Below are 19419 nucleotides of genomic sequence, written 5' to 3'. Positions count from 1 at the left end.
ACTGGTGGTCACAACTTGAATGGAGATGATTGTAAATGAAGATGAGAACTTTGAACTCAGTGTATTGGGATCCAGGCAGCAGTGAGGATAGCGACGATGGACATAAAGACATAAGAAATAGCAATGGGGGTGAGTAGGCTATCAGGCACTTTGAGCCTGCACTGCCATTCAATACAATCATGGTTAATCTTCTGCCTCAACTCCACTTTCCAGCCATTCCTCATATCCATTGATTCCCTGAGAGACTAAAAATCTTTCTGTCAATAACCTGTCTAAATATATTCAATGTTGGAGCATCCACAAACTGCTGGAGTAGAGAATTCTAAACATTCACAACCCTTTGAAGGGATTTCTCTGCATCTTCATCCTCAGTGATCAGCCTGTTACCCTGAGCCTGTGCCCCTATGTTCTAGATTTCCCAGTCAGGGAAACAATCTTTCAGTGGCACCTGATTTAATGTGGCAGGTATAGATTCAATGTGGTGACATGTTTGCACTGGAGGTTTTGCTGCAAGAGGAGAGAGGAGGAAAACAGCCCAATTGGAAGGGGGGCCACAGCTCCATGATGCAGGCATGAATTATGCAGTAAGGACAGCACTGCCCAAAAACTCCATACACACAGCGGGATGGGAGCACCCAGGGATGGGATACAGCAGGATGAGAAAAAACAGGGATGGGAGCACCCAGGAATGGGATTCAGCGGGATGGGAAACAGTGGGATGGGAGCACCCAGGGATGGGACATAGTGGGATGGGACCCAGGGATGGGAGCACCCAGGAATGGGATACAGCGGGATGAGATACAGCGGGATAGGATACAGCGGGATGGGAGCACCCAGGGGTGGGTCACAGGGGGATGGGAGCACTCAGACTGCAGAGCTCAAGACACATGCCAAGGTAAGTGGGGAGTTGGAATATGTTAGGGACCTCCTGGAAATTACAGGCAGTGTCAGTTCCAGAGAGCTTATCATCTCTATGACAACCAGTCTGATGTATTAACTGGAGCAGTCAGGCCTGACAGATCAAGGTCAATGAGTAACATGAATGGAAACTTGCTAATGGGAAAACCAGAATTCTGAAGATGCTGAATTGAATCTGTGGGCACAATGACAGACGAGTTAAGCTAGTTCACTATGTGCCTTAGGTATCTGCGTTCCACTGTCAATATTTCATCGTTACTGGAACGAGAGTGTGGCTTTTAACTGCCCGTACAGAGAAGGATTGACACACAGTCCCCAGGTCTCATCTCAGCAAATAATGTTCAGAAAGAACATTCAGAGGACAGTGATGCCTTTGTCAGAGGACCAGTACTGATAGTGCACTGCACTGTCAACATTGAGGGAGGGCATTGCTGAGGGAGCATCTCACTGTCAGAGGGTCAGTACTAAGGGAGTACTGCATTGTCGGAGGGTCAGTACTGAGGGAATGCCGCACTGTCAGCATGTCAGTACTGAGGGGATGCTGCACCTCCGGAGGATCAGTACTAAGGGAGTGCTACATTGTCAGAGAGTCACTACAGAGGGAGCTCTGCACTGTCAGAGGGTCACTATTGGGGGTTGTCTGCACTGTCAGAAGGGTCACTACTGAGAGTGTGCTGTACTGTAAGAGAGTCAGCATTGAGGGAGTGCTGCTGTGTCAGAGGGTCATTACTGAGACAGTGCTGCACTGTTCAAAAGTCAGTACTGAAGGAGTACTGCATTGTCAGAGGGTCAGTGTTGAGGGAACGCCAACTGCCAGAGGGTCGGTACTGAGGAAGCTCTGCACTGTCAGAGAGTCAGTATGAGGAGTGCTGCACTGTCAGAGGCTCACTACTGAGGACAGTCTGCACTGTCAGAATGTCAGTACTGAGGGAGTGTCACACTGTTGGAGGGTCAGTACCGAAGGATGCTGCAGTGTTGGAGGGTCTGTACTGAGGAAGAGCTGCACTACCGAGGGTCAGTACTGAAGGAGTGCTGCACTGTCAGAGGGTCAGTACTGAAGGAGTGCTGCACTGTCAGAGGGTCAGTACCTGGGGAGCTCTGCACTGTCAGAGGGTCAGTACTGAGGGAATGCTGCACTGTCAGAGGGTCAGTACTGAGGGAATGCTGCACTGTCAGAGGGTCAGTACTGAAGGAGTGCTGCAGTGTCAGAGGGTCAGTACTGAGAGAGTGCTGCACTGTCAGAGGGTCAGTACTGAGGGAGTGCTGCACTGTCAGGGGGTCAGTACTGAGGGAGTGCTGCACTGTCAGAGGGTCAGTACTGAGGGAGTGCTGCACTGTCAGAGGGTCAGTACCGAGGGAATGCTGCACTGTCAGAGGGTCAGTACTGAGGGAGTGCCGCACTGTCAGAGGGTCAGTACTGAGGGAGTGCTGCACTGTCAGAGGGTCAGTACTGAGGGAGTGCTGCACTGTCAGAGGGTCAGTACTGAAGGAGTGCTGCACTGTCAGAGGGTCAGTACTGAGGGAGTGCTGCACAGTCAGAAGGCCAGTACCTGGGGAGCTCTGCACTGTCAGAGGGTCAGTACTGAAGGAGTGCTGCACTGTCAGAGGGTCAGTACTGAGAGAGTGCTGCACTGTCAGAGGGTCAGTACTGAAGGAGTGCTGCACTGTCAGAGGGTCAGTACTGAAGGAGTGCTGCACAGTCAGAAGGCCAGTACCTGGGGAGCTCTGCAATGTCAGAGGGTTAGTATTGAGGGAGTACTGCGCTGTTGGGGGGTCAGTACTGAGGGAGTGCTGCACTGTTGGAAGGTCAGTACTGAGGAAGTGTGGTGCTTGCAGAAGTCAGGACTGAGGACTGCTGGCCTACAGCATTGCTCTGCACAAGCACCAGCCACTGACCACAGCACCATCTGCACAACTATCATCCATTCTGGACAACATAACCCCTACAGATACCTGTTGCATGTCCTGTTATTTTGGAAAGGGAGCACGGAGTGTCCACTGGCATATTTGAGGCCTTCACGGCTGTTGAGCACTGTGGGAACTGGAGTGCATTATCAGCCCCCAAAATGATATTTTGATTTGATTTGGAAAGTTTCATTTAAATTTCTCCCTTAGTTACAGTGCCTCTTAGGGGCTGTCAATTTAATAAAATCAATTTACTCTTTAACTTAGTTTGCTAATTGCTTTTCCCCCTCATTAATTTGGTCTACCAAAAGAGTATAAATAGGGGATGGCCCGATTGTCTGCCCTTCTGTGGCTATACTTGTGGTTGGGTGTCCTATGGGAAAGGAGTGTATGGTGTCCACCTTCTGCGGCTGGTGGGCACCATGGGGCCTGGAGTGCACCATTAGCCCCCAAGATGATATTTCAATTTGATTTCATAAGTTTACTTTAAGATTTTTGTCTGTTGTTACAGTGCTCCTTTATGGGGCTATCACTTTAACTTGATTTACTAATTTGAACTTTTGTTTATTTTATCTTTCTCAAAAGAGTTTAAAGAGAGACTGTTAGTTAGATAAGTTTTCTTTGGAGTTTTGTTCTGTTACAGTGCCCCTTTAAGGGACAGTCACCTTGAGTTTATTTGTTCATTTGTTAATTTTCCTACCTGTTTATTGTTTAACCTCAAAAGAGGAGAAATAGGGGACAGCCCAACTGTTTGCCCCTCTTCTGCAGCTACATTTGTGGCCGGGAGTCCTTGGAGAGGGAGCATGCGGTGTCCACTGCCAGGTCAGCAATGAAGTCTTCGGTGACCAGTGGCCACCACAGGGGTTGGAGTGTTTCATCAGCCTCCAAAATGACATTTTGCTTTAGTTTGAGTTTCCTTTAAATCCTTATCCTTTGTTACAGTGCCCCTTTAAGGGGCTGTCAATTTGGTTAATTTAGTTCATTTGATTAATTGTTCTTAGTTCACAGGTACTCTGCCCCTCTCCCATGGCTACGTCCACAGCTGGGCATCCTTAGAAAGGGAGCACTTGGTGTCAGCTGGTATGCTTGGGGCTTTCTGAGGCTGGTGGGTACGGTGGGGGGGCTGGGATGCTTCCTTACCCCACAGAATTACATTCTGATTTAATTTGGTAAAGGTTCCTTTAGTTCTTTTCCTTACAGTGCCTCTTAGGGGCTATCATTTTGTTTATTGGTTTAATTAGCTTTTTAAAATTGGTCCATTGAATAATTTATCAACTCAGAAGTGTATAAATAGGGGACAGCTAGGACACAGTGAGGTGAGAGGTGAGCTATGAAACTGGACATAGTGAATAAGATCTCTTAGTAAAGAAAATCTTTGTGTCTTGATTTTGACATCACCAACTGGTTTGGATTTTATTTAACATGAATAGCAGAGAATGTTTGGCCTATAGGTAAAGATTAGAAATTAAGACTTATTTTCAGTCAGAAGGTTGTAATTGGAGTTACTTTGGAGAAGAATGGCTGAAATCAAGTGTAGAGTATCAGGGTTTGATTTTCCACTGTTGTTCTGTGAAGCTGAACCTTATGACCAATGAAGTGGAGATGTGGATATGGGTTATGTCCTTACCAAAGGAAAAGCAAGGTATAGCCTTGGCACTTTTGGTTCCTACCAGAAGCAGGTTCAGGTGCAAAGTATTTTCAGAGCTAGAGGCTCACTATTTGGACACTGAGGAAAGTTTGTATAACCTCTTAAAATTTACAGACAAAATTTATGAGGAAGATGGTCTGTTAAAAGCATATGAGGCATGGTCAGACTTTGATAAATTTAGAAGGATGGATGATTATTTCTTCATGGAATGTGGGCTTTGCTGGCTAGACCAGCATTTTATTGCCCATCCCTAGTTCTCCTTGAGAAGGTGGTGGTGAGCTGTTGCCTTGAATCGCTGTAGTCCATGTGGTGTAGGTACACCCACAATGCTGTTAGGGAGCGAGTTCCAGGATTTTGACCCTGCCATTTCCAAGTCAGGATGTGGTATGGCTTGGAGGGGATCTTAAAGGTAGTGATGTTCCCATGTATCTGCTGCCCTTGTCCTTTTAGGTTATAGAGCTTATGGGTTTGGAAGGTACTTTTGAAGGAGCCTTGGTGAGTTGTGGCAAAGCATCTTGTAGATAGTACACACAGCTGCTGCTGTGTGTCAATGGTGGAGGGAGTGAATGTTCAAGGTGGTAGATGGGGTGCTAACCAAGTGGACTGCTTTGTCCTGGACAGTGTCAAGCTTCTCAAGTGTTGTTGGAGCTGCATTCATCTTTGCAAGTGGGGAGTATTCCATCACACTCCTGACTTGCGCTTTGTAGATGGTGGCCAGACTTTGGAGAGTCAGGAGGTCTCCAGGATTCCTAGCCTCTGACCTGTTCTTGTAGCCACAGTGTTTATATGGTTAGTTCAGTTTCTGGTCATTGATAACCCTCAGGATGTTGATAGTGGGGGATTCAGTGATGGTAATGCCATTGAATTTCAAGAGGAGATGGCTAGATTCTCTTGTTGGAGATGGTCATTGCCTGGCACTTGTGTGGTGTGAATGTTACTTACCACTTGTTAGCCCAAGCCTGGATATTGTCCAGGTCTTGCTGCATTTAGACATGGACTGCTTCTGTATCTGAGGAGCTGTGAATGGTGCTGAACATTGTGCAATCATCAGCGAACATCCCCACTTCTGACTTTATGACAGAAAATCGTTGATGAAGCAGCTGAAGATGGTTGGGCCGAGGACATTACCCTGAGGAACTCCTGCAGTGATGTCCTGGAACTGAGATGATTGACCTCAGACAACCACAACCATCTTCCTTTATGCTAGGTATGACTCCAACCAGTGGAGAGTTTTCCCCCTGATTTCCATTGACTTAAGGTAGGGTGATGCCACACTCAGTCAAATGCCTCCTTGATGTCAAGGGCTGTCACTCTCACCTCACCTCGAGTTCAGCTCTTTTGTCCATGTTTGGAGCAGATTGTAGAATTCTGTTTGGAGATCCCTAATTCAGTACTGGCTTTCACGTTCTTGGATTGTGCCAAAGTATTGAATATGGATAGGCTCCTGATCTTGACTGGAGTTAGATTCTCAGAAAGAGAAACTCTTTTGCCTGAAGCTTTAAAAGAATTTCTGGGAAAGTGTTCATTCCCAGCGGTAACACAAAAGATGGAGGATTTGATGCTGGCAGCGTTTGGAGACTGCTTGTTTAGTTATGGAGCAAAAGCATCAATATGAAAGCAGAACCACAAACAAAAGAAATGAGGATAAAGACTCTTTTGTTAGCTCTAACAGACAACATGAATTGGGTAACTATGGCAGGAGAATGAACCCCAGAAATAACTAAGGAATGGTCAACAGGTGTTTCAGATATCACTTAAAATATCATTGTGCAATGAATTGTCCGAAACGGAAATGGGGGTTTTTGAAATGATGTGTGGAAGGACCTGAAGGGGGAAGATGATGATATTGATCAGTCAGGAGGAACTATATTTGTCACCAGAAGCTTTGCTCTGGTAATGGGTGTTCTAGTTGTGGACTCCTTCGATTATGCTGTGTTAGACAGTCCACAGTGTATGGGGTGGATTGGTTAAAGTGTTGCCTAGATTCTCTGAATAGTGAAGATGAATTTAGGTTAAGGAATGTGAAAGTTCTGCTTACTTCAGGTTTGGGGATGATAACATGTTATAAAGTTACTAAAGAGTGGTGATTCCGTGTAAAGAAGCAGGGATAAACCATTGTTTTTTCAGCACAGATATAGATCCAGTGAAATAACTTTACTGTTGAGTAAGCCATTTATGAAGAAGGCTCAGATGAAATTAGATATGGAACACGATAAGGCAATTGTTTTTGGGAAATCTGTCGATTCAGAGTTCACACAATTGGGACATTATTATATCTGTTTAACAAGCCCTAACATTTCTCATCATGATGTTGATGACATTTGATGATTGGGGGGTAGGAATTTAAAGGGGGGGAAAAAAGTAAATTGTTTTAAAGCTACATCGTCAATTTGTCCATCTATCTTTTCATTGATTAGAAATGTTACTGAAGGATGCGAGTAATGGACGATGAATATACCAAGCTTATAGAAAAGATCAGTGAGAAATACGATATGTAAAAAATAATGTAGGAGGACACTGTCTTGGCCTGCAGCAAGTCTCCCAGTAGCAAGAGACTTAATGAAATCGAAGGTATGGGATAGGGGAAAATTTTGTCTCTTACACTTCATAGACGTGGCAACAAGATTCCCAATGTCAGCAGTAGTATATGGTAAAGACAAAAAGGTAATTGTGGACAAAAGATAACGGAAAAATGGATAGGAACTGGACTCGGAGCACCAGCCAAATTCCTAACTCTCAATGGAGGAGAATTTGCCAATGATAAATTTAAAATTAATGGTGAAAATATGAACATCGTACTAATGAACACAGCAGTGGAAGTCCCTTTATTAATGGGGATTGTGAAAGAAATTGTGCAGTAATTGATGAGATGCTTCACAAAATCTTAGTTGACCAGTCAATCCCTGGTTTGGGCAGTCCATGCGAATAATTCACTCCAAATGGCTGAGGGCTACAGTCCCTGTCAATTTTTTTTTTTACTGGAAGTGAAGTGGGATCATCCTCCGGTCTTGGAAGGACTATGATTAGTTCAATCTTTCTGAGCATTTGAATGCCCTGCGTACAGGGAAAAAGGCATTTCTCAAGGCTGAGGCTTCAGTAGATTTGGTAAGCTTTATGGCACCACATAAGGCAATCCGAAATGCTGTTTAATCCAGGGGACATTGAATATTACAAACATGAAGGGCAGAAAGAATGGAAAGGCAGCAATGGAAAAACCAGTAATTTTGCAACATGGTAATCAAACTATTAGAGTACATTCCTCGAGGCCAATTGGCACTGATTGTACATTTACAGAATCTGAACTGGGAATAAAAAGTGGAGGCACCATATAGTTGACATAAACATATGTTAAACAATTACGAGGAGCAGATAAAGAGCTGACTGAATATGAACAGTGATACCGAAGCACGTGAATGGCTATTTATTCCAAGGGACAACTACCCAAAATCGGCACTAGAGTAACACAAATGCCAGTAGGGGCCAGTGAATGGAGGGGATACAACCAGTATAGGGGCAGCAGGTAAAGATGCTGGGAAATACAAACATTGGCTGAATGTGCAAGATGAAGGACAGAAGGTAAGACCCATGGATTGGCAAAAATTAGGTAACGATGTGGAAGGCCAGAAAATGCAGTGTGAGTTCTAAAAGTCGGCCTAGAAGTGATCACAAACCTAGGAAAAGATTACAGGCTTACAAAGGGACTCTGATTGTAGAAGGGAAAGATTGTGTATCTGTTGTCTAGACAGAGATAAGGGTGAGTGGCAGTCGTAGTTTGACAAGAGCAAGGACCATAACATAGAAGTAGAAGCCCTTAAGATTGAGAAGTTTTAGTGGCTGCTAACAAATTAGAAGATGAGTTGATAAAGGATGCCAAACAAAGAGTTGGAAAGTTGAAAAGAATTTGATGTATTAACTGAAATACCAGCGAGTGGACAGCCAACCTTATCACACAGCTGGCTATGCACAGAAAAGGTACTTCCTGGTGACACATAGAGGGCTAAAGCTAGAATTGTAGCTCAGGGATTCGAAGAAAAACTTGGTGATCAAGATGTCAGAGTGGACTCCTGCCCCTGCCTTTGCAGGAAAAGTGAGATTGAAGATTTTCTTATCTCTTTTAGCAACATATTCCTGGGAATGTAAATCGATTGATATAAATACTACATTTATGCAGGGTGAGAAATTTCAAAGCAAAGTGTTTTTGAAACCACCAAAAGAAGCTGGTGATATAGAAGGGAAATTGAACAAGTGTGTTAATGGATTAAATGATGCATCAAGGGTAAGGTATTTTTCAGTTAGGTCCATCCTGCTGAAAATGAGCTCACTTCCCCTGCGGATGTCCACTCTGACAACTTGATCACCAAGTCTTTCTTCGGATCCCTGAGCTGCAAGTCTAGCTTTAGCTTTATACGTGGCTAAAGTGAATGTGGCCCATGCCAAGTTCTCAGAAGTTGAATCAAGTCAATCATGTAAGTTGAGTTTAGCCCCACCCCTCTCCCCACCCACCCAGTGACTGAGACCACAAGCTGAGGAGCATCTCATGCTAAACAAAATACTGAACATTAAAGTCCAGTAACTGTACATTAAACAGAAGAAACTATCTCATTTGTTAACCTTGCCACAGGAGGGAATCAACTGAAGGGAGTGATTTTACTGACAGCAGCCTTGGGGGAGCCTGGGTGACATTCCTAAGCAGGTGAATGACAGCTCATAGTTCAACTAAACAAAGAACAAATCAAACATTGTACCCGACCTAACATTACCCTGCAGCCAGTGGGACAGCAGGGTGGAAAGGGTTCTCATAAAAATAGGTCATTGTCAAAATTGATCATTATAAAAAGCAGGATAAATCTTCTATTCAAAAAGATCAGAGTGGAGTTTAGGATTCTTATCTTCACTCAAGAGTTACAACATTCGCTGATCCATTGCTGTAATCACTCAATGTATTCAATTAATTCTGAATATTCTAAGGTGGTGTGGCTGGGGTTACTCACCTACCTCTCACCTACCCCGTCACCGAGACTCTGCACAGGACAAAGGGCTCAGTGCTCGATGTACTGGCTCAACTCAGGGCTCTTCCTCATGTTCCCCTCAGCAATGTTAATGAATATCAGCACTGAGACTGAACAGTGACAGCAAAAGGCTCAGGGCCCAGCGAATCAGGTTCCCTACACACCGGTTATTCCTTCCATGGGTTTGTTCTCATTCAGGAGGCCATTAAGGAGTGAAATTAGAAAAAAATTCTTCACACAGAAGGTATTCGAAATCTGAAACTCTGATTTTCTTTTTCATTCATTCACAGGACATGGGCTTCATTGGCTGGACCAGCATTTATTTCCCATCCCTAATTGCCCTTGAGAAGGTGGTGCTGAGCTGCCTTCTTGAACCGCTACAGTCCATGTGGTGTAGGTACACCCATAGTGCTGTTAGGGAGGGAGTTCCAGGATTCTGACCCAGCGACAGTGAAGGAATGGCGATATATTTCCAATTCAGGATGGTGTGTGGCTTGGGGAACTTCCAGATGGTGGTGTTCCCATCTATCTGCTGCCCTTGTCCTTCTATGTCTAGAAGAAGGTGCTTCTAGGTAGCAGTCATGAGATTGGAAGGTTGTCGCTGGAGCCATGGTGAATTAGATGGTACACACTGCTGCTACTGTGCGTTGGTGGTGGAGGGAGTGAATATTTGTGGATGTGGTGCCAATCCTCAAGAGTTTGTGGATGTTGGGAGTCAACTGAAATGTTGAAATCGGAGATTAAAATATTGTTATGAAGTAAAGATATTGAGATATGAAACAAAGGCAGATAAATGGAGTTGAGGCATGAATTAGTCATGATTAAATCAAATGGCAGAATAGGCTCAAGGGGTGGAGTGGTCTTCTGCTTCCAATGTATCAAGCTTGGGGAGTTGAAAGAATATAAGAGTATAAGAAATAGGAGCAGGAGTAGACCACACAGCCCATCGAATCTGCTCCACTATTCAATATGATCATGGCTGATCCTGGGCCTTAGCTCCATTCTCCCCATATCCCTTAATTCCCTGAGACACCAAAGATCTGTTTATCCCAGCCTTAAATATATTCAATGATGGAGCATCCACAAACCATTGAGGTAGAGAATTCCAAAAACTCACAACTCTTTGAATGAAATAACTTCTCCCCATCTCAATCCTAAATGATCGGCTCCTTATCCTGAGACTGTGCCCCTGTGTTTTAGGTTTCCCGACCAGCGGAAACAATCTCAGTGTCCAACCTATCAAGCCCCTTCAGAATTTTGTAGGTTTCAATGAGTTCGCCTCTCATTCTTCTAAACTCCAGAGAATATAGACCCAATTTACTCAGCCTCTCAAATAGGATAACCCCCTCAGCCCAGTAACTGAATTTGTGAACCTTTGCTGTATCCTTTCTAAATGTGGAGACCAAAGCTGCACGATGTGATCTGACCAAAACCCTACACAACTATAGCAAGATTCCATTGTTCTTATACTCCAATCCCCTTGCAATAAAGGCCAACATGCCATTTGCCTTTCTAATTGCTTGCTATGCCTGCATACTAACTTTCTGCATTCCTTGTATGACCAAGTCTCCTTGAACATCAACAGACATTTCTCTCCTTTTCAAAAATATTCTGCTTTTTTATTCTTACAACCAAAGTGAATAACTTCACAGTTTTAATCTGCACCTGCCATCTTGTTTCCATTTACTTCACCTGTCCATATCTCTTTGCAGCCTCTGTGTCCTCCCCACAGCTTAACTTCCCATCGATTTAAAATGTAAATTCCACCAGCTGCCATGGTGGGATTTGAGCGCATGTCATCAGAGCGTTAGTCTGGGTCTCTGAAATACTAGCCCTTTGACATTCTCACTACACCACCATCTCCCCAAGGCCGCCTCCTGTTCCTAAATAACAGGAACGAGGGGTTGGGGCCTCCTCCCACATCTATTTTCCAGCAGATTTTGAAATTTTGCAGTCTTCTAACAATTACCCAGCATCAGCAGAGGATGTAGAAACTGCACAGCTTCAACTGGTCCCCTTAGATGTTCCTTTGACACATCAGGGTAGATATTGACTTTGTATAAATGTATAAAATGTATAATGGCAAAGGGTATTGTCATTAGTGTCAAATGTGACATTAGTCACATTTTGGATCAATTATTAAAGAGAAAGTAACCCCACTGAGTACATGCTCTTGGTTGTTTGGAAATGACATTGATGTGTCTGTAAAGGGCATGTAATTGTGTGCAACCATCCAGATCCCTGATAACACAACATCATCACAGGAGACACTAGCTGTTTCATTTAGAGACAGATAAAACATCCATCTCCGCTCTGCCCATCTCTATAATCCACTTATCTCTCCACCACTCTCTCCCTTACCCTTAACGCTCACTGGCCTGCACTGTCTCCCTGTCTCATGATAGTGCTGAAAGACGCCCCTCGCCTTCATCTATAAATCCCTCAATGGCTTTGACCCTCTTCACATCACAGGGATGTATAGGATGGAACCAGGTGGAATCGTATCCCAGACATGTGGTAAAATTTCACCTCAGTATCAAGGCAAGAGTGAACACACTCATGTACATATGAAGTGATTATCGAGGACAGTGATTGGAAAAATTGGATAGTTAAAGAATGCTGGACTTGTTGGCCATCATTCCCAGCCAATGCAAGTGCGGATAACACAAAGATTGGCCGGGTGGTTAACAGTGAGGTTTGGTGTCTTGGGCTACAGGAAGATATAGACAGGATGGTCAAATGGGCAGATAAGCGGCAGATGGAATTTAACCCTGAAAAGTGTGAGGTGATACACTTTGGAAGGAGTAATTTGACAAGGAAGTATTCAATGAATGGCATGACACTAGGAAGTTCTGAGGAACAAAGGGACCTTGGCGTGTGTGTCCATAGATCTCTGAAGGCAGAGGGTGGGGTGGTGAAAAAGGCAAATGAGACACTTGCCTTTATTAATCAAGGCATAGATTACAAAAGTAGGGAGGTCATGTTGGAGTTGTATAGAACCTTGGTGAGGCCACAGCTGGAGTACTGTGTGCAGTTCTGGTCGCCACATTATAGGAAGGATGTGATTGCACTGGAGGGGGTGCAGAGGAGATTCACCAGGATGTTGCCTGGGGTGAAACATTTAAGTTATGAAGAGAGGTTGGATAGACTTGGGTTGTTTTTGTTGGAGCAGAGAAGACTGAGGGGCGACCTGATTGCGGTGTACAAGATTATGAGGGGCATTGACAGGGTGGATAGGGAGCAGCTGTTCCCCTTAGTTGGAGGGTCAGTCACAAGGGGGCATAAGTTCAAGGTGAGGGGCAGGAGGTTTAGGGGGGATGTGAGGAAAACCTTTTTACCCAGAGGGTGGTGATGGTCTGGAATGCGCTGCCTGGGAGGGTGGTGGAGGCGGGTTGCCTCATATCCTTTAAAAAGTACCTGGATGAGCACTTGGCACGTCATAACATTCAAGGAAATGGGCCAAGTGCTGGTAAATGGGTTTAGGTAGGTAGGTCAGGTGTTTCTCATGTGTCGGTGCAGACTCGATGGGCTGAAGGGCCTCTTCTACACTGTGTGATTCTGTGGTTGGAATTCTGACAATGATCCACAAAAACCTTTAGCCAATGAGAAAATGATTTTGGATTACTTTTGTGCAATCATGTGCCGCTGCCAACAAATGCAGTACAATGATTTAATTCCTCTCCCTGAGGACCTTGTGATGTGCTGCATCATGAGATATTTTAGCTGCAGTTCATAACTGCTCCTAACAATCTTGGAGAGCTGCTTTACAGGTGCTGTACAGCAGCCTAACAGCTCACCTTCCCTTTTCCGTTGCAATAACAGGCTCTGGTGTCTCTTCCTCCCAGCTAAAAATAGGGGTCAGAGCCTGCCCATAGTAAGACCAGCTGTTCTGTGGCCATCTAATGGCCAAATGGATTGGAGGAGGGACTTTCATCCCTCAGGAAGAGGAAGTCCTGCCTCAGAGAGATACCAGCCAGTCAAAGGCCAGCAACTTTCCATTAACGGCAATGCGGCCAAAGAGGTGGACACGGCCAGTATTTCACTGGGGCCTTCACCAGGTATCACAGAATTGTTATGGCACAGAAGGAGGCCATTCGGCCTATCATGTCTGCACCAGCTCTCCAAATGAGCATCATGAGTTAGTGCCATCCTCCTGCCTTTTCCCCATTCCCTTGCACATTGTTTCTATTCAAATAAGGCATCATTGCTATTCTTAAAAGATAAGGTAACTGGCCAAAGATGCTAAGCCATATTAGAGTCATAGAATCATTAGAGAGCTACAGCACAGAAAAAGGCCCTTCGGCCCATCGAGTCTGTGGTCAAACAAGTACCTAACTATTCTAATCCCATTTTCCAGCACTAGGCCCACAGCCTTGTATGCCATGGCATCGCAAGTGCACATCCAAGTACTTCTTAAATGTTATGAGGGCTTCTGCCTCTACCACCCTTTCAGGCAGTGAGTTCCAGATTCCCACCACCCTCTGGGTGAAAAAATTCTTCCTCACATCCCCTCTAAACCCCCTACCCCGCAACTTAAATCTATGCCCTCTGGTTATTGATCCTTCCACCAAGGGAAAAGTTCCTTCCTGTCTATCCTATCTATGCCCCTCATAATTTTATACACCTCAATCATGTCTCCTCTCAATCTCCTCTGCTCCAGGGAAAATAACCCCAGCCTATCCAATCTGTCCTCATAACTAAAACTCTCCAGCCCAGGCAACATCCTGGTAAATCTCCTCTGCACTCTTTCTAGTGCAATCACATAATGCGGATTCCAGAACTGCACGCAATACTCTAGCTGTGGCCTAACCAGCGTTTTATACAGTTCCAGCATAACCTCCCTGCTCTTATATTCTATGCCTCAGCTAATAAAGGCAAGGTATCCCACATGCCTTCTTAACCACCTTATCTACCTGCCCTTAAGGGGGCGGTAGACATGCACACCAAGGTCCCTCTGATCCTCGATTCCCAGGGTCCTACCATTCATTGTGTATTCCCGTGCCTTGTTTGTCCTGCCCAAGTGCATCACCTCTCACTTATCTGGATTAAATTCCATTTGCCACTGATCAGCCCATCTAAATCCTCCGGTAATCTAAGGCTTTCCTCCTCACTATTTACCACCCTACTAATTTTCCATGTCATCCGTGAACTTACTGATCAACCCTCCTTCATTCAAGTCTAAATTGTTTATATATACCACAAACAGCAAGGGACCCAACACCGATCCCTGTGGAACCCCACTGGACACAGGCATCCAGTCACAAAAACACCCCTCGACCACCACCCTCTGCTTCCTGCCACTCAGCCAATTCTGGATCCAATTTGCCAAATTGCCTTGGATCCCATGGGCTCTTACCTTCGTTATCATTCTCCCATGCGGGACCTTATCTGAAGTCCAAGTAGACTCCTGTATTGTATACTGATATTGAAAATCAAAAGAATACCATGCTCATCACGTCTTTAGGATACCTCAGTGACCTACCCAGCTTGGCGAAGCTGAGAGTTTCAGCTACTGGCTACACTCTGGGAAACATCTTTACGTTTCTCACATTCTAGTTACCTTTAACAATAAAAACTTCAATTGACTGGTACCGGCAACATCCAATACTTGTAATGGACAATGTTAATTTCACAAGTACTCAGAAAAAAAACAACTTAAAAACTCCACTCGCATCAGATAAATGATTGAATCCATGGAAGAACTGGTCAAATGTTCAGCCCCAGTTTTCTCACTATTTTATGATACTTCAGTCAATAAGTTTTAATGATCACCTTCAGCATGTTGCCATTTGAAAACTGAGGCAATTGCTACAATCTTCAGCCAGAAGTCCCAAGTGGATGATCCATCTCAGCCTCCTCCAGAGGTCCCCAGTATCACAGATGCCAGTTTCAGCCAAGTTGATTCATTCCACATGATATGAAGAAATAGCTGAAGGCACTGGGTACTGCAAAGACTATGGGCCCTGACAATATTCTGGCAATAGTACTGAAGACTTGTGCTCTAGAACTAACCATGCCATGAGTCGGGTCTGTTCCAGTACAGCTACAGCACTGGCACCTACCTGACAAAACTGAAAATTTCCCAGGTATGTCCTGTCACAACAGCAGGACAAATCCAACCCATCCAATTAGCATGCCTTCTGTCTGCTCTTGATCATCAGCAAATTGGTGGAAGGAGTTTGCGATGGTATTATCAAGAGGCACTTACTCAGCAACCATCTGCTCACTGATCTGGGTTTGGGTTCTACCAGGACCACTCAGCTTCTGACCTCATTACAGCCTTCAACCAAACATGGCCAAAAGAGCTGAACTCAAGAGATGAGGTGTGAGTGACTGCCCTTGACATTAAGGCAGCATTTGACCAAGTGTGGCATCAAGGAGCCCCAGCAAAACTGGATGGGAATCAAAGGGAATCATGGAAAACTCTCCACTGGTTGGAGTCATATCTAGTACTGAGGAAGATGGTTGTGATTGCTGGAGGCCAATCATTTCAATCCAGGGCATCACTACAGGAGTTCCTCAGGGTAGTGTCCTAGGCCCAGCCATCTTCAGCTGCTTCATCAATGACCTTCCTTCCATCATAAGGTCAGAAGTGGGGATATTTGATGATGATTGCAGATCCATTAGAAACACATCAGATTATGAAGCAGTCCAAGTTCATTTGCAGCAAATTCTGGACAACGCTCAGGCTTGGACTGAATATTGGCAAGTAACATTCACGTCACGCAAGAGCCAGGAAATGGCTATCTCCAACAAGAGAGAATCTAACCACCTCCCCTTGACATTCATCTGCATAGGGGAGGTGATGGCATTGTGGTATTGTCACTGGACTAGTAATCCAGACAACCAGGGTAATGCTCTGGTGACCTGAGTTCGAATCACGGCAGATGGAGGAATTTGAATTCAATAAAAATTTGGAATTAAAAGCCGAATGATGACCATGAAGCCATTGCTGATTGTTGTAAAAACCCATCTGATTCACTAATGCCCTTTAGGGAAGGAACTCTGTTGTCCTTACCTGGTCTGGCCTACATGTGACTCCAGACACACAGCAATGTGGTTGACTCTTAATTACCCTCTGAGCCTAGCAAGCCACTCAGTTGTATCAAACCACTACAAAGACTCAAAAAAGGAATGCAACAGGATGGATCATACAGCATCGACCCAGGTATCGGAAATGACAACTGCAGTCTCAGCCCTGTCGATCCTGCAAAGTCCTCCTTACTAACATCTGGGGGCTAGTGCCAAAATTGGGAGAGTTGTCTCACAGGCTAGTCAAGCAATGCCATGACATAGTCATCCTTACGGAATCGGACCTTAAAGATAATGTCCTAGACACCGCCATCACCATTGCTAGGTATGTCCTGTCCCATCAGCAGGACAGGCCCAGCAGAGGTGACAGAACAGTGGTATACAGTCAGAAGGGAGTTGCCCTGGGAGTCCTCAACATCGACTCTCGACCCCATGAAGTTTCATGGCATCAGGTCAAACATGGGCAAGGAAACCTCTTGCTGATTACCATGTATTGCCTTCCTGAGCTGAGGAATCAGTGCTCCTCCATGTTGAACACCACTTGGAGGAAGCACTGAGGGTGGCAAGGACACAGACTGTACTCTGGGTGGGGGACTTCAAGTCCATCACCAAGAGTGTCTCGGTAGCACCACTAGTGACCGAGCTGGCCAAGTCCTAAACGACATAGCCGCTATACTGGGCTTGCGATAGGTGGTGAGGGAACCAACAAGAGGGAAAAACATACTTGATCTCATCCTCACCAACCTGCCTGTCGCAGATGCATCTGTCCACGACAGCATCGGTAGGGTGACCACCACACAATCATTGTGGAGATGAAGTCCCGCCTTCACATTGAGGATACCCTCCATCGTGTTGTGTGGCACTACCACCGTACTAAATAGGATAGATTTCGAACAGATCTAGCGACTCAAGATTGGCATCCATGAGGTGCTGTGCGCCATCAGCAGCAGCAGAATTGTACTCAAACACGATCTGTAACCCCATGGCCCAGCATATCCCTCACTCTACCATTACCATCAAGCCAGTGGATCAACCCTGGTTCAATGAAAAGTGCAGAAGGGCATGCCAGAAGCAGCACCAGGCATACCTAAAAATGAGGTGTCAACCTGGTGAAGCTACAACAAAGGATTACTTGCGTGCCAACCAGCATAAGCAGCAAGTGATAGACAGAGCTAAACGATCCCACAACCGAGGGATCAGATCTAAGCTCTGCAGTCCTGCCACATCCAGTTGTGAATGGTGATGGACAATTAAACAACTCGCTGGAGGAGGAGGCTCCACAAATATCCCCATCCTCAATGATGGAGGAGCCCAGCACAGCAGTGCAAAAGATAAGACTGAAGCATTTGCAACAATTTTCGGCCAGAAGTGCCGAGTGGAGAATCCATCCTCTAGACATCCCCAGAATCACAGATGCCAGTCTTCAGCCAATTCGATTCACTCCATGTGATATCAAGAAACGGCTGAAGGCACTGGATACTGCAAAGGCTATGGGCCCTGACAATATTCTGGCAATAGTACTGAAGACCTGTGCTCCAGAACTTGCCGTGCCCCTAGCCAAGCTTTTCCAGTAAAACTACAACACTGGCATCTACCCGGCTATGTGGAAAATTGCCCAGGTATATCCTCTACCCAAAAACCAGGACAGATCCAAATTGGCCAATTAACGCCACTTCAGTCTACTCTCGATCATCAGTAAAGTAACGGAAGGGGTCATCAACAGTGCTATCAAGCAGCACTTGCTCACCAATAACCTGCTCACTGACGCCCAGTTGGGTTCTGACAGGGTCACTCATTTCCTGATCTCATTACAGCCTTGGTTCAAACATGGGCAAAAGAGCTGAACTCCCGAGGTGAGGTGAGAGTGACTGTTCTTGACATCAAGGCCGCATTTGACCGAGTTTGGCATCAAGGAGCCCTAGCAAAACTGGAGTCCATGGGAATCAGGGGAAAACTCTCCGCTGGTTGGAGTCATGCCTAGCACAAAGGAAGATGGTTGTGATTGTTGGAAATCTATCATCTCAGCTCCAGGACATCACTGCAGGAGTTCCTCAGGGTAGTGTCCTCGGCCCAACCATCTTCAGCTGCTTCATCAATGACCTGCCTCCTATCATAAGGCCAGAAGTGAGGATGTTCACTCATGATTGCACAATGTTCAGCACCATTCATGTCTCCTCAGATACTGAGGCAGTCCATGTCGAAATGCAGAAAGACTGAGTCAATATCCAGGCTTGGGCTGACAAGTGGCAAAAAACATTTGTACCACACAAGTGCCAGGCAATGACCATCTCCAGCAAGAGAGAATCTAACCATCACCCCCTGATGTTCAATGGCATCACCATCACTGAATTCCCAAATTTTAATATCCTGGGGGTTACCATTGACCAGAAACTGAACTGGACTAGCCATATAAATATCGTGGCTATGAGAACAGGTCAGAGGCTGGGAATCCTACGATGAGTAACTCACCTCCTGACTCTCCAAAGCCCGTCCACCATCTACAAGGCACAAGTCAGGAGTGTGAAGGTATATTCCCCACTTGCTTGGATGAGTGCAGCTCCCGCAACACTCGAGAAGCTTGACACCGAGAAGGACAAAGCAGTCTGCTTGATTGTCATCTTATCCATAAACATTCACTCCCTCCACCACCAATGCACAGTAGCAGCAGTGTGTACCATCTACAAGATGCACAGCAGGAATTCACCAAGGCACCTTCAATTGCACCTTTCAAACCCATGACCACTACCATCTCGAAGGACAAGGGCAGCAGATAAATGGGAACACCACCGCCTGGAAGTTCTCCTCCAAGTCACTCACCATCCTGACTTGGAAATTTATTGCCGTTCCTTCACTGTCACTGGGTCAAAATCCTGGAACTCCCTAACAGCACTGTGGGTGTACCTACAC

This window comes from Cetorhinus maximus, chromosome 25, assembly GCF_964194155.1.
Source record: "Cetorhinus maximus chromosome 25, sCetMax3.hap1.1, whole genome shotgun sequence".
Taxonomy (NCBI): Eukaryota; Metazoa; Chordata; class Chondrichthyes; order Lamniformes; family Cetorhinidae; genus Cetorhinus; species Cetorhinus maximus.
This window is presented reverse-complemented; position numbering follows the sequence as displayed.